Genomic DNA, 15,995 nt, shown 5'->3' on the forward strand with positions numbered 1-15,995 from the left:
ATTGTTAAAGGTTTGCAGAACAATGAATAGCACTGTGACTATCCTACCTCTAGTACTTATGACTATTGTATGAAAACTGAAATTTACACATACTTAATTTACACATTTTTATTAGCATCAGACATAAATTCATTGTTCCAATTTTATTCACAACTTTTTTTTAATTAATTTTAAATTATATATACGAAAATAATAACTAAAAAATATATTTGACTTTTTTTAACACATATATGAATTTATTAAATATAAAATGAATTTATTATATACTAGTGGTTTTACGCGGCTTCGCTCGATATTCGCAATATAAATGGCCAATATAATAGTTAACATTTTATTAAATTTATTTGATAAGTTTTATTTCATTTAAATTTATTTGAATATTCATTTGTTTTTTTTTTTATTAAATTGAACGTCATGGATTTTACGAACCAAACAAACATACATACAAAGTCTCTTCCAAAATTATATATTAGATTGAACAAATTGATAAAATAATTTCATAATAAAATAAACTATATAATAAATAAAAATTACGGTCCTGCATATCATGCAAGTATAGCTCTCGTATCCACACATGACACACACACATACGCGTGAGCTTATTAGCATCAGACATATATACATATACTCATCAATATATTAGTGTCACACGTACAATACTTTTTCAATACAATTCTGAAAACACACATACAATGCTTCTATCCAATTTTTTCACAACATAAAATATTTTTTTTATCAACGCATAAATGGATAAATAAATAAATACAAACAAAGAGACGAGGCGGTGTAGACAAGTCACTGCAAGTATTGTGCAATAGCATTCTGCGGTCGTTCATTAGTGCATCGGTTGCACATGTCCACTTTCATCTCATATATGTATATATGTACATAAGTCTGAAAAAATACGTAACGAGCATCCCCATTGCTGTCGCTTTAAAAGCATTTAAAAAATGGCGGTTGCACGAAGTTCAGGTGACATGCGAAATTCCATCGGTACTCGTTTTTTTTTGCGAGTGCAATATTGTGGCGTAATAAAAAAGGGCATCTCATAGGGATGTGAACCAGGACTTTTCAAAGTTTCGACACGCAAGATGACCACCCGTGAACAATATTAGGGCTGCCAAAAATGTAATGCAAATTGTGCAAACAAGCATGTGGCGTTAAAAAATACGATGACATTTGCAGTAGTGGTTCTCAAGATTTATCTCGAGCTGTGTATTTTTCTATTAGTCCTTATTTTTTGCTCGCCGTTTTCAAATTCATTATCAATTTCAAATTACTTATGATATATATAATATCGCTATTAGATCTGTGTATATGTCTGTCTGTCTGAGATAACGCTTGCCGTATTATAATAGTCGTTTCGATTCGACATATGTACATATGTACGTCACAGCTAAGCCACTGCCAAAACGGATATACGAATACAATAACAAAAGAAAAAAACTTCTATATATACTGATCGTTGCTAATGTTTCAGCTTGGCTGAGAACCGTTTCAACAATGGAATCAGATAAATTGGCAAACTCTGATAGGAAATATTCAAAACTAAGCAGCACTATCGATTATGCTTAAAATAAGTTCTTTTCAATCGAGGTCAGCTCACGGGATCGAACCTGGCGACCTCTTTGGTGCTTAGCATCAATGCAAGCACCAAGCCATGCTGCTGGATAAATGCCTCTCCAAAGGGCTTCCATTCGTCTCTATTTTGCGCAACTATCATTCATCTCTCATCTCTACTCATCTTCCTTGTGGCCTTTTTTCACCCTTTTACCTTCTCTCGGGTACCATTTCAGCACTTCTTCTGTCCACTTTTCGTCCATTCTTCTAGCTTCGTAACCCGCCCATTGTCATTTCAATATCTTCACTCTCTCCACCATATCCACTAAATTATATATACGTTTTTAACTATCTTATATACATTTGTGTGCCTACAAGTCAATAAAAAAAATTAGCAATAGTTCGTTTTTGAAGTATTTGAATTGAATTTATGAGTATTATAATTATATTTTTAGTTTAAAGGAAATAGAACTTTTCATTCATTAATTTCAGAGAAACAGAAAAACGATAGTATTATTTGTGAACATATTTTTGATTATCGAATAAAATTCTCATCGTCAATAGCAGTAGTATTCAGAAATAATTGGACAAATCTTTTGATTTCCAAACTAATTTTAACAAAGATTTGAGTTTTCAAACAAACTCTTCATTGGCTCCAGATTGAGAAAGGAGGAAGTACAATTAGTATATTAATATAATATTTATTCTTAGTATTTTCTTACCATTCCTTTAAACTTTACAAAAAACTTACTTTTGTGTATGTTTTTCAATGCTGAATCCTTGGAAAACATCTAATAATAAGAAAAATGCTCAAATGGTACCCAAAATAGTGCAACAGAACGTGAGAAAGGTTACAAGTAAGATTTGTAGACGAAGTAAGGAAACTTATAGGGAGTCTTAGTTGGTCGTTGGATGCTTTTAAAATAGCAATAAATCGCTCCATTAGTGTTCAAAGCAAAATATACAGGTTTTTCTAAGAAACTGACAATTGGGAACCATTTTTTGTGCGAAAGGCATCCATAGAACGCGGATCTTTGCTTATAATATAATTATGTTGCTCAAATTAGAGAAAAACATGTTGAAGAGGCCTTCATCTAACAGTGGATGCTGCAAATGATGAGGATAAGTAAGCATTGGTTATATTTAAGAACGTCCAATCTTCATCGTATCGGATTTCGAGCACTTCTTCTGAACTTCACCTCTTTCACATACTTTACACAAAAGGTGTTTGGGTTAAACTAGCACCCATATTTGTCAGATCAGGTATGGAAGTTTTAAATGAGGATAAAAACAGGGGCATCCTTTGAGAGGTGCAGTGAGATTGACTGCTTCTTGAACAAATTAGGCGTGCGAATATTTGACGTCAGATGCCACACACAGAGTCGATCAGTGTCTCGTAATGCCGGCAGATCAGATCATAGTTCACTGAACAGTGGATGTTGGATATTAACGCCACTTTATCTCATTTTATTTATTTTCAATATAAAATTGCAATGCATTAATATCATACGAAAAGATTTAATACTTTCAACTGCATACAAACGTATGACGGTAGCATATCAATGACAGGCATTTATCAACATACGTATACATAGTATCGGTTCATAGAATATGTTGGGTATGAAGTCGCGTATTCGATTTCAAATCTACAACCCCAAACTTCCTCCAAATTAGGGATGTACGGATCTTTATTAATTACTCTGTGGGTAATCATCCGTCTATCTCTCGTCGGCTGATATTTCCCGTTTTTTTTTTTTGTCTATCGTTCTCTCTCCCCTTCCTCACCCATAGAACCCTATAAAGTCTAAGGTTACAATACTTCCCTTTACAATTGACCGGTTCGCTTCTCGGTATGACACCGACTCCGTGGTTAATAATAGATATTCATCACCGTTCATAACCGGTCGAGCTTAGCTCATAGATACGAAGATTGATGCGGCAGAAATATGCGCGATTAAAAAACATCATAATTTTACTACAATTCAATAAATATAAATTTATATTTATCACGCAATTATAAAAAAAGACTTATATTTTATCATAAAAATGAAATAAATTGAAATCCTTAAGTAATAAATTAAAAAAATAATACACGATCTGAACACGATATGTTTAGCATACAATTCTTTTTCATTGTAAATCATATTAAGTAGCAATTATACATATGTTTTACGCATAAATTGATTTGTTTGATTAAATATAATAATATTTCGTTTTAATAGTATATAAATGTTATTCCAATTGATAAATATGCGAACGACCTCCCATTTCTCTGCCGCACTTTAGGCACATACATAAGCTGCGTCGATTTGATCTATTAATTGCGCATTTTAAATGTTTAATTTGGATGAATTGAATACCGGTAGTTGTGTGACCGACATATGGTCGTAGTTCACCCTTTATGGACCAATGATCCACAGGAAGAATTACATTCGATCCTTTTCCGGTTGCCGGACGAAACATCCTTTTCCGGCCGACAATCAACTGAAGCGAGCGCTCACATGTTACAATACAAATATAAAAAAAATATAAATTAAATATTATAATAACATTTTATATTTTTTATCGTTGTGATATATGTTTGGCTTTCTGTTGATGTGTGAAAATTTTCTTTGCATTTATTATTAATCAATCAATTTTATTATATAATAAAATGATAGCTACTCATTTCTTAGATGTATTGAATGAGATTTAAATTTTTATTTAACTTTTAGGTGTCACGGTTCACGGTGTTTGGATAATATATTTCGACACAAAGGTTATGGGGTTGTTGGGGGTGGATCCCCCACCCTATGAATTAGCCACACCCCTAGCTCGTGATTGGTTCAGAGCTTTCTCTTTGTTTGCTACACGAAAATGATGCTTATGTGTGTTTTGGTAGTTGAGTATGTGTGAAAATGTAATTGAATAGATTTTCTCGACAAATTTTCTTCCTTATTAGTTTCCAATGTTAATAACGTGTGTTTTATTTAGGTATTGTTTTTCATTTAACTTTGACATTTGGTCACGTTTATATGCACGTATTAAATAAAATTGTATAAAAAAATAAAAACAGCACACAATTTTATATAAATATCACGTGTACGAAAGAAAGAGGAAAAATAACAAGCTGTTATGTAGAAAAAATACAATCAACAACACTGTTCAACACGAAAAATGGTTCAGAGACGAGATATGACTTTTCTTATAGATATATGCCCAGTGAACACGAATCTGGTAATAAAAAATGTTGATTGGCTCGAGATTCGGAGATATATGTATGTGTTTTTCAAATCGAAAATCGATTTTTCTATATCTTGGTGTTGTTCGATCGATGTCTCTAAATCTGTCAATTTTCTGTTCAAAATGAATATTGGAATCTATAGTCGGGTATTTTATCTTTCATTTGTAGTACTTTTCAGCTTTCAAATCTCTCTAAGTAGTCGTCCAGTTCAAATCAAAAGCCAAAATACGTATTTTCACTTGGGATTTTTTTCTCACTGTTAATACTATTTTATATTGAGTATTTTCTATCGAAATATATTTATTGGGATAGTATTCTGATAGTCATATCTCGTCTCAAAAAAGTCATTTGTCGAACAGTAAAAAAAGTCACGTTTACAAATATGATATTTCATTTTATTTTTATTACATACATCAAACAAATAAACCGTTATGTAATGCATTCATAGTCGAAAGTGGTATACGTCCACTTTTCTTCATTTCGAGAAATATTTCGCAAAACATTAAATATAATTAAATTTAACAATATATAAAAATATTGGTAATACTATTTTTAATTTTCCGAGATTCTAGATGTATTGAATTAAAAGAAGTGATAGTAATTTATGAATTAAATCAAACAGGGTTAGTGTTTTTGGAACTGAAAATTAGATTTCCGCTACTTTAAGATATACATATGTGCCATAACAGGAATTTTCCTGGTTAGATTATTTTTAAACATACGTACTAATAATTTTTCAGATATAACAGTACATATGTAGAATACAATAGTGACATCTACCGACAACCAACAAAGTTTTTGAGGCACAGAAAATTTGAGAGAAATACATTACGTAGGTAGCATATTTTTTCAAAAGATTCAACAAATTCTTACAAGCAAGTTAGAAAAATCGGATAAAAAGGGGAAATGGTTGAACTGTGTTTTTTAATAACCACAAGATCACGCCAGCAGCGTATTTTGCCGAGACTTGAACTCACGACCTCTCTTTTGGTAAGCAAAATCAGTGCAGTACTAAAAATATATGGGCCCCATTCATATAAATCATTCGCTTATATGTACATATATGTATGTATGTATATTCGTCTTATTATTAGAATTCATCCTTCAGTTTTAATTTAGACAAAGTATTAAAATACTCGTTAAAAAATAATAGTACATTTTTACAACGGGAAAAAAGTGATTGATCTCAATGAAACCAAAATATCGTTAATTGGGATTTATGTTTCGTTTTTCCACCTTTCAATCCAATTAACAATATAAATGTATGACAATTGAAAAAAATACTATTTGTATATGTATTATAAAAAAGTATTTGTGTATAATTTGGATCAATTCGCGGCATGAAACGTTGATAGCGGGGCTAGAAAATAATTTCATTTTGACTAAATATGGATTTTTCATACAGATATACATGCAAAAATTCTAAGCTTAAGTATTATATTCCAAAAATTTTTTTTTAAATATATAAAATTTAATATTTACTTCGATTTTTTATTCGTTTTAACTATGTATGTACATCTCTATATTGTATTTCAATATATGTACATATACATATATAAAATGTCACATTATATGTTTAATTTTTAAAGGAACTAAATCAAAATTTTGGAATTTCGAAAGAATTCCATTTAAAATTAAAATATATACATATAAATAATCGCATACAACGCATGTATCTATATGTACATCGATTCAGTGAAGCAAATAATGATCTTCATTGCAAATATCACATCTAATTTGAATATCAATAGAACGTGTGTAAATAATAAATTCACCTGTATGTTTGAACAAATCTATTCATCCCAAAACTTTCATCCCCCAAATACATAAACACATACTTATTAGAGTTCGCCAACGCTTGGAAATTTTTTATAAACTTTCCTCAGTGATAAAATCATTAATTTAAAAATTCACATACAAAGCTATGTATTTCATAATACTACCCACGTGTTACTTTTCATTCAACTTTAACATTTAGTCACGTTTTTGGTATTGATTAAAATTATATGAGAAAAAAAAACCAACAAAATTATGTAAAAAAAATCACGTGTTCGAAACAACAAGCGAAAATAACAGAATAAATATACAGGTATAAACATTTGCTGGCAAAAAATTGCACCTGTGTTTACACTTGAGCTTTGAGGACTATTGTTGTGGAGCGATCAAAGTTGAAATTGTTTGCTCAACTTTGGATTGCCCTTTTAAATGTTGCCGTTTTATATAACAAGAGGGGAGAGAAAATGCAAAACAATACACAAACGAACGCTGAAGGTTGTTGGATTTTTTCTCATTAAAAACTTTGAATACTTGTGCGTCATCTTGTATTTTTTCCAAATTTTGCACGTGTTTACTAACACATTTACACGTGTACGTGTGCCTGCTTTATATAATCCGACAAAAATCTTTAATCATGCACTCTACTTGATGAAATCTGAACACGTGTCTCTTAGTAGGTGTATGAGTAGATATCAGTATGTGCATTATATCATATTATATGTATGAAATAGGCTTTGCGTAATGGAGCTAACCCTGGGTGAGAATTTTTTAGGATAAACATGGCGTCAAAGACAATTGTCGATTATTTTGTATTATACACATGTACCGGTTATTATGAAGTGAAATACGTAACTTTAAAGATATTTATTACAATTTATTCTACATAGTAGTTTCCACGACTTTCTATAATCATATTTCATTGGGCAATCGATAAGAATGGTATCGAAAAATTTGCCTAGTCAATAAAATATTCGCCACAACTTATGTAGTGCACTGGTAGAGCTATTTCATACCAGTAGATAGGTCGTGGGTTCAAGTTCCGGCCAAAGAAAAGCTGCTGGCAAGGTATTGTGGTTATTAAACTACAAATAGACCGTCTTTTGTTAGAATTTTCCAATTTTTCCAGCTTAATTATTGTGAGGCATTCAATAAATCATTGGCCAAGCAATAAGAATGGTATCGCAAGGATGCCAAGTCAATAAAAGAATCGCCACAACCCATGTAGTTTACTGGTAGAGATGTTTCATACCAGTAAGTAGGTCGTGGGTTCAAGTCCCGACCAAATACGCTGCTGGCGATTTCTTGTGGTTATAAAACCACAGATCGACCGTTTCGTGTTAGAAATTTCCAATTTTTTCAGCTAAATTGTTGTGACATATCCAATAAATCATTGGCCAAGTAATAAAAATGATATCGAAATGTTGCCTAGTAAATATAAGAATCGCCACAACTTATGAAGTCCACTGGTAGAGCTATTTCATACCAGTAGATAGGTCGTGGGTTCAAGTCCCGGTCAAAGAAAAGCTGCTGGCAAGGTATTGTGGTTATTAAACTACAGATAGACCGTCTTTTGTTAGAATTTTCCAATTTTTCCAGCTTAATTATTGTGAGGCATTCAATAAATCATTGGCCAAGCAATAGAAATGGTATCGCAAGGATGCCAAGTCAATAAAAGAATCGCCACAACCCATGTAGTTTACTGGTAGAGATGTTTCATACCAGTAAGTAGGTCGTGGGTTCAAGTTCCGGCCAAATAAGTTGTTGGCAAGGTCTTATGGTTATTAAACCATAGATCGGCCGTCTCTTGTTACAATTTTCCGATTTCTTCTGCTATCTATTATTCTGGATCCAATAAATCAGTATCCTTCCCATGAGTTTCTCGCAAATTCGAGTTATTGGCATCTCGAATTTGTTGAATCTTATGAATGCTACCTACATAATGCATTTCTCGCAAATTTGATGTGTATCAAAAATTTGTTAATTAACGATAGATGTCTCTATAGTATGTATTATATGTACTGTTATGTTTGAAAAATTGTTAGTACTTATGTATATGTATAATATAAAAATTCATCTAACCATACGTGTCGCCTTGGGGTTATTTCTATCGTAGCATATGTATATGATATACATATGTATGTATGTAATATAAAAATATAAAAATGGTTTGTTGTTATTTCTTAGAATTAATTATGTGCTTGTAATAATTTTCTTCCGAATTTGCTTGTTCTGCTTTAATAATAACAGGCACATTTCTACTATTAATATATAAATTAATTATAATATGCAAATGAAATAAAATTTGATTTAATAATGTTTAAGACATTTGGTCAATATTTTTGTCAAACATCGCCATTTTGTAATTAATCAATCGAGGATACTATTGAATGTTTTTTCGTACTATTTTGAATGAAAAAGAAAGAAATAATGAATATTTGAATCAAAATTTGGTACCAATTTAATATTAAATCATACAATACTTCATTATATATGTACTTATGCATTTAGGGTTATTTATACTATTACAGCATGTACCGGAAACGGCACTTAAACAAACAGTACGAAAAGTATTATTTGGTACATTTTGTATGGACACATTCATACATAACGTAACAAAGACGTAATCACAGTAGCCGACAAAATCTATTCATACTATACACCAGAACCGTAACATATCAAGCAATACTACTTTTCTATGGCCACTGTGGAAATACTCACGCACGATGTGACGTCATAGTAGCGAGTGTACGCGTACTAACCAAAGTGCGCATGCGCATATGAATATTTTCGGAAACATCATAATATGATAATATTGATTCGACCACCGATAGTCATGCTGCTGGCTCGGTGGTCGGGCTTTTACATTACTATTATATCAACTACTTCAATCGAATCAAATTATGTTTCAACTTTCACTTTTCTTAATTTACTGTATTAATACAATATGAGGTGCCACTTTAGTATGCGGTCTCCCGTCACATACATATCTACTTTAGTATGCGATCTACCTTCACGTTTTTACTTTAATATGCGGTCTTACTGTCTCAGTTCTCGCGTGTGACAGTAAGGCTGAATAATACCGACCCTAACAATCTACCTAAACGAATAGGGCCCACCCTAGGAATAAATTATTTATAGGTAGAGTTAAGAAAGCAAAAACTGCAGGAGGTGTTTTCTACAGAGGTGTTCAAATATACATACCCTTCCTGAGAGCATTAGAGGTGCTAGTAACATTGGTGCTTTCTTGAGGGGTGTTAATGGATACATCTGTGGAAAATGACGTAATTATATATGTAACTTTAATAAATGCTATGTTTGGAATTATATTATATTAGCGTTACTAATTATAGTTTTGTTAATTTTGCTAAATATGTTATATTATATGTAGTTGTTAGTTTAAGTTTAAAACTGTTAATTGTAAATAATTCATTAGTAATTTGCTATTTAATAATAATAAATAAATAAATCCTAACTTAACCTAACCTAACCTGACCCTTAAATAAATAGGTGTTGGCTGCAAAGATGTTTTTTTTTTGTTAGAATATTGAAGAAATAAAACTTAAAAAAAAAGATATCTTATCAGCCAACAACTATTTATTTAAGGGTCAGGTTATGTTAGGTTAAGTTAGGGTTGGCCCAATAAAAAACAAAAATTATAATAAGCATGTCGTTGCTACACGATACAAATAAAAAATAAAGGCTCGAAAAAAATAGTGGAAGAAAAATCGAACAAGAGTAAACTTCCACTTCCGGTTGAGGGATGCTTACCAAATTTTATACATAACTTGGTATTATGCTTAAACTTCTAGATATGAAATTTCAGATCAATAAACCAAAAGATTTCTGAGAAAAACATAAAAAACCTCGATTCTCTAGAGTAAAAGTACTACTTCCGGTTCAGATAAAAATATTAAAAAAATATAAGGTTATAAAGATTATTATTTTTATTACATGTAAAAAAGATTTAATCCGATTAAGTTAGCAGTTTGGGAGATAATTGAATTCAAAAACTTAAAAAAAAGAGGACACCTATAAGGGGAGGTACCATTTCCGTTCAACTTAAAAATTTGAAAAAAATTTACGTCGTGTCGATAAGAATTTCAGTAATTGATACTAAGTTTCGGTTTGATAGGATTAGCGGTGTTCAAAAAATACACAGACACACACACATTTTTTCTAGATCATGAAAACGTGATCAGTAATCGATTCTGAGTTCGAATCAGTCAAAATCTCGAGTTCGAATTTTCGCATGATCACAAAACTTCATCTATTGCTACTACGTACATAGATAAAGTAAAAATAGTAGACTGCGATTCATAGGTACACCGCATACTAAAGTGGCACCTAATATGCTAAGTCTAGTTTCCGGTGACACGACAACTTGTTCACAGATTTTCCGTAAACCGAGGATGCTCTCCAGGCATTACATATACGGCCATCTCTTTCTCACCCCGTCTGTTCACCAAGATCTCGTTTACTATGCCATTACGTATGCAGCCATCTCTTTCACAGACCGTCTGTTATCGGTGAACATTTTTTCTATGTATATCATGATAACGTGATCAGTAATCGATTCTGAGTTCGAATCAGTCAAAAACTCGAGTTCGAATTTTCGCATGATCACAAAACTTCATCTATTGTTACTACGTACATAGATAAAGTAAAAATAGTAGACTGCGATTCATAGGTAGACCGCATACTAAAGTGGCACCTAATATGCTTAGTCTAGTTTCCGGTGACACGACAACTTGTTCACAGATTTTCCGTAAACCGAGGATGCGCTCCAGGCATTAAGTATACGTCTATCTCTTTCTCACCCCGTCTGTTCACCAAGATCTCGTTTACTATGCCATTACGTATGCAGCCATCTCTTTCACAGACCGTCTGTTATCGGTAAACATTTTTTCTATGTATATCATGATAACGTGATCATTAATCGATTCTGAGTTCGAATCAGTCAAAAACTCGAGTTCGAATTTTCGCATGATCACAAAACTTCATCTATTGTTACTACGTACATAGATAAAGTAAAAATAGTAGACTGCGATTCATAGGTAGACCGCATACTAAAGTGGCACCTAATATGCTAAGTCTAGTTTCCGGTGACACGACAACTTGTTCACAGATTTTCCGTAAACCGAGGATGCTCTCCAGGCATTACATATACGGCCATCTCTTTCTCACCCCATCTGTTCACCAAGATCTCGTTTACTATGCCATTACGTATGCAGCCATCTCTTTCACAGACCGTCTGTTATCGGTGAACATTTTTTCTATGTATATCATGATAACGTGATCAGTAATCGATTCTGAGTTCGAATCAGTCAAAAACTCGAGTTCGAATTTTCGCATGATCACAAAACTTCATCTATTGTTACTACGTACATAGATAAAGTAAAAATAGTAGACTGCGATTCATAGGTAGACCGCATACTAAAGTGGCACCTAATATGCTTAGTCTAGTTTCCGGTGACACGACAACTTGTTCACAGATTTTCCGTAAACCGAGGATGCGCTCCAGGCATTAAGTATACGTCTATCTCTTTCTCACCCCGTCTGTTCACCAAGATCTCGTTTACTATGCCATTACGTATGCAGCCATCTCTATCACAAACCGTCTGTTCACCGATAACAGACGGTGGCTGCATACGTAATGGCATAGTAAACGAGATCTTGGTGAACAGACGGGGTGAGAAAGAGATGGCCGTATATGTAATGCCTGGAGAGCATCCTCGGTTTACGGAAAATCTGTGAACGAGTTGTCAGGTAACCCTAGTTTCCACACTTCAGAAATATCAATTTGTTTCGACATGGTCACAATCAAAGGTCACCGAAAGGTCCGGAGGAGGACACACGCTGTTATCTACCATTTTTAGGCGGGTTGAACCCTTACTGTCTCAGTTGAAATGAAATGGTAAATGATATCAATTACAATCTTCGAAATCTTAACGGCAATAATCCTAACCGCAAACGTAATCATCGCGTGTAACATAATAGGTCTGTTTTGATAAGGGCTGTCTGTGGGCGAAGCCGGTCGGCACGTGTCCAACACGCTCCACCACCAAAACCGCCACATCCCCACTCACAAATTCAAATCTTTATTATATCTACTTTAAATACATATATAGTCTCACTGCGGTGTAATCTGTGTAAATAATTGCCCCACTTTCCCCTTTAAGCTTGCGTTTAAATCGCTCGAACGGGTCGAACCCGTCAATTTTTATACTCTATCCTTTCAATATGGTGTATGAATGCAATGTACATATGTAGTAGGTACATTGGGCCAAAACGAAAAATGTGAATTTTGCATTTATTACTATTTTCTAATTTTGGATCGTATTAAGCCGAAAATTTATATTTGTATCTGTATTTACAAGGCTTTTATGTATGTACATACTAGGGCCAGGGAAGGCGCATCTTTTTGGGTCCGCGTACCAAAAATCTTCGAATATTATTTCTCGATAGAAAAAATTATAAATGAATTTCTTTTCTGAATTTTAATTACAAGCTTAAAATTACAATAGTCATAATCAATAAAATTACACATCAATTATTTATTAATGATATTTTTTCTGTTGTACATTCGATGACAAATTCTTTATATCTGGTTCGTATTTCGTCACTTTTATAATTGTATAATTGTCACTTCCTTCTTTTTATTATTACAAACCCCCTTTACGTTTCACATGGATTTCGTGTTAGTGGTCATTTTTATCTCTTAGCCGACATTCTATTTGACGTTTACGGTTGACGTTTGTTTGTTAGTTTTAAACACAGATGGCGATAGTAAAAAAAAAATATTGGTGTTTTTATTCAAAATAATAATTTTATATACAAATTATAGAAGATGTATGTTTTTAAAAAACTTTTTTTTATATATATAGATTATTATAATTGTATTTGATGTATAAGTGGAATTTTGATCTTTTCCCTTCCATTTGGGTCTCGCAGGGATGTTTTGTATTTGTTGCTGGTCCTTATATATATATATATTTGTGCTGGTTATACATATGTATGTATGTAGGTGCAATATATCCCATACTATGTATTCGAATACCAACCTTTCCAAGCTCCAAATAATACAAAATAAATCCCTAAAAATAATTTATAATACAACCATATATACTAACTTGAAAAAACTGCATGCCACCATTGATGTATAATACACTAGATCCGCCCTCACGCTTTATACTGGTCTCCCTTTTGGCGCATGCAAAATACATGGCGCATGCACACTGTTTCTCTCAGTAGGTAGGTAGGTACCGCTGCGTCGTAGGAAAAAAAACATTTTTTCCCCAACTTCCCCGCTAGTTAAACCCCCCGCACCCCTCAGTTAGTGAAGACAAGATCTCCGACCAAAATCACACGTCAGGGCCCATCTAGTGTATTATACATCAATGCATGCCACAGATAATAATCCGTTAGTTACAGACATTACTAACAAACAAACCAGTAGATTCTATGACAGAATCACTAATAACCATACTAGCACACTTGTGAAGAGTCTCGATGATTACAACAAAATGTCTATACCCTTCAGGTATAACACACAGATTACCTAAACACAATCTGCTTTAGATCGTCAACTTTAGACAGTCTTTAATTAATATTATGTATTAGATGTATTATGAGCATTTATAAGAATTGTAAATAGGTTTTTGAGCTCTTTTTCCTATTATTCTGTACTAAATCAACATTAGAATAATATAATACTATGATAACTAACAAAATTAAATTAAAATTGTAAAATAGAAAATGATCAGTAGATCAGTAGCTATTAAAATAGATATAAGATGTATTGTGAACATAATTTGAAGCTACGTACAGAGTGAAGCGACGCAAATGTGACAAACTTTTATCGAATTGTTTTGCGTACAAAGTGACCCTTCAGACACGACACTCTGCGACATTACAGGAAACTAATAACTGCCATAGTTTATCTCGGTCTTATTATACACCCCGAAATATACTTACCAATAAACATACGAGTTGCTGTCTTGAATGCTTTGTATGAATTGCTTTATATTAGCCTAACAACTGGCACGTGTGTGATTTGGGCAAGTATGTATGTACATAACTATCATGCGTCTACATATGTGGCATTTTAGTGTTCTTTAGTAACTGTTTAATGCATATATATTTATGTGCATATGTTCATGTAATGTGAAAGTAAGTCATTGCAAATGTGTGTTGTAAAAATAAAATCTTCATTGATTATATTGCAAATGTCACATAATTTTTTTTACCACATGCAGATACTATTCGTTCCACCCTTTATATAAGCAAATACCTGTAAATACCACTGCCAGTCTATTCATCAAATTATCGATTGAGACTTTCTATGGTTTCTAAAGACCAGCGCGGACACTTGCGAGGTTTCCATCCATCTTTGTTCATTGACAAATGAAATTAGGTACCGCAAGTATGCGAAATTGGGGGGATTTCGAAAAATAATTACTGACTTTTGGCCGAAACGCATTAAAAAATCACGCTGCGCATTTTCAAGCACGAGTCGTGTAATTCACTTTGCAATTTATATTCTTTCTTATTAAATATAATTTTCAAATTAAATATACTAAACTTTAAAATTATTATTTTTTTTTTAATTAATTAATCTTATTTTATATTCAAATATTTCTCAAATATCAATATTTGTGTATATATATACACAATGTTTTAATTAAATTTTCTTTCTTATTGTATAATAGTGTTGACACTTTTTAATTGGAAACCCTCGGATAAATTCCTGCCTTCCCGTTGACTCTGTCTGCTCCGACCCAAATTACTAATACTTAATAAGTATTAATATGAATAACCAAATATGATTTAAAATTTATGTATTTTTCAATGTGTAGATGTCACTATACGCTCTAGTAGCATTTTTCTTGCTAAGACTTTTTTTTCAGATTAAATTTTCAATTTAATTTCAATTAATTTTAAACATTTTCTTAGAATGCTTGTCCCATAATTTCTAAAATAATAGAGATTGTTATCGATATAAATAATAACAATGTTTGTCTGTCTGTATGTCTGTTACGTATGCGTTCCTGTACCATTCAACTGATTGCGATGAAACTTACATGAGTTATTGTGTGCATGCCCGCGATGGTTTCTGTAAAAAAATCGCCAAAAGACGGGAACGGGAACGGGAATTGCATGCGTAATTGTGGCAACCATTCAACCTATTGCGATGAAACTTACATGAGTTATTGTGTGCATTCCCGCAATGGTTTCTGTAAAAAAAAATCGCCAAAAAACGGGAACGGGAACTGGAATTGCATGCGTTATTGTGGCAAACATTCAACCGATTGCGATGAAACTTACATGAGTTATTGTGTGCATGCCCGCGATTGTTTCTGTAAAAAAATTGCCCAAAAAAGAGAACGAGAATTGCATGCATTATTGTGGCATTGCAACGCAAGCCGGGTTCAGCTAT

This window comes from Arctopsyche grandis, chromosome 8 (genome assembly GCF_051622035.1).
Source record: "Arctopsyche grandis isolate Sample6627 chromosome 8, ASM5162203v2, whole genome shotgun sequence".
In the NCBI taxonomy this organism is placed as follows: Eukaryota; Metazoa; Arthropoda; class Insecta; order Trichoptera; family Hydropsychidae; genus Arctopsyche; species Arctopsyche grandis.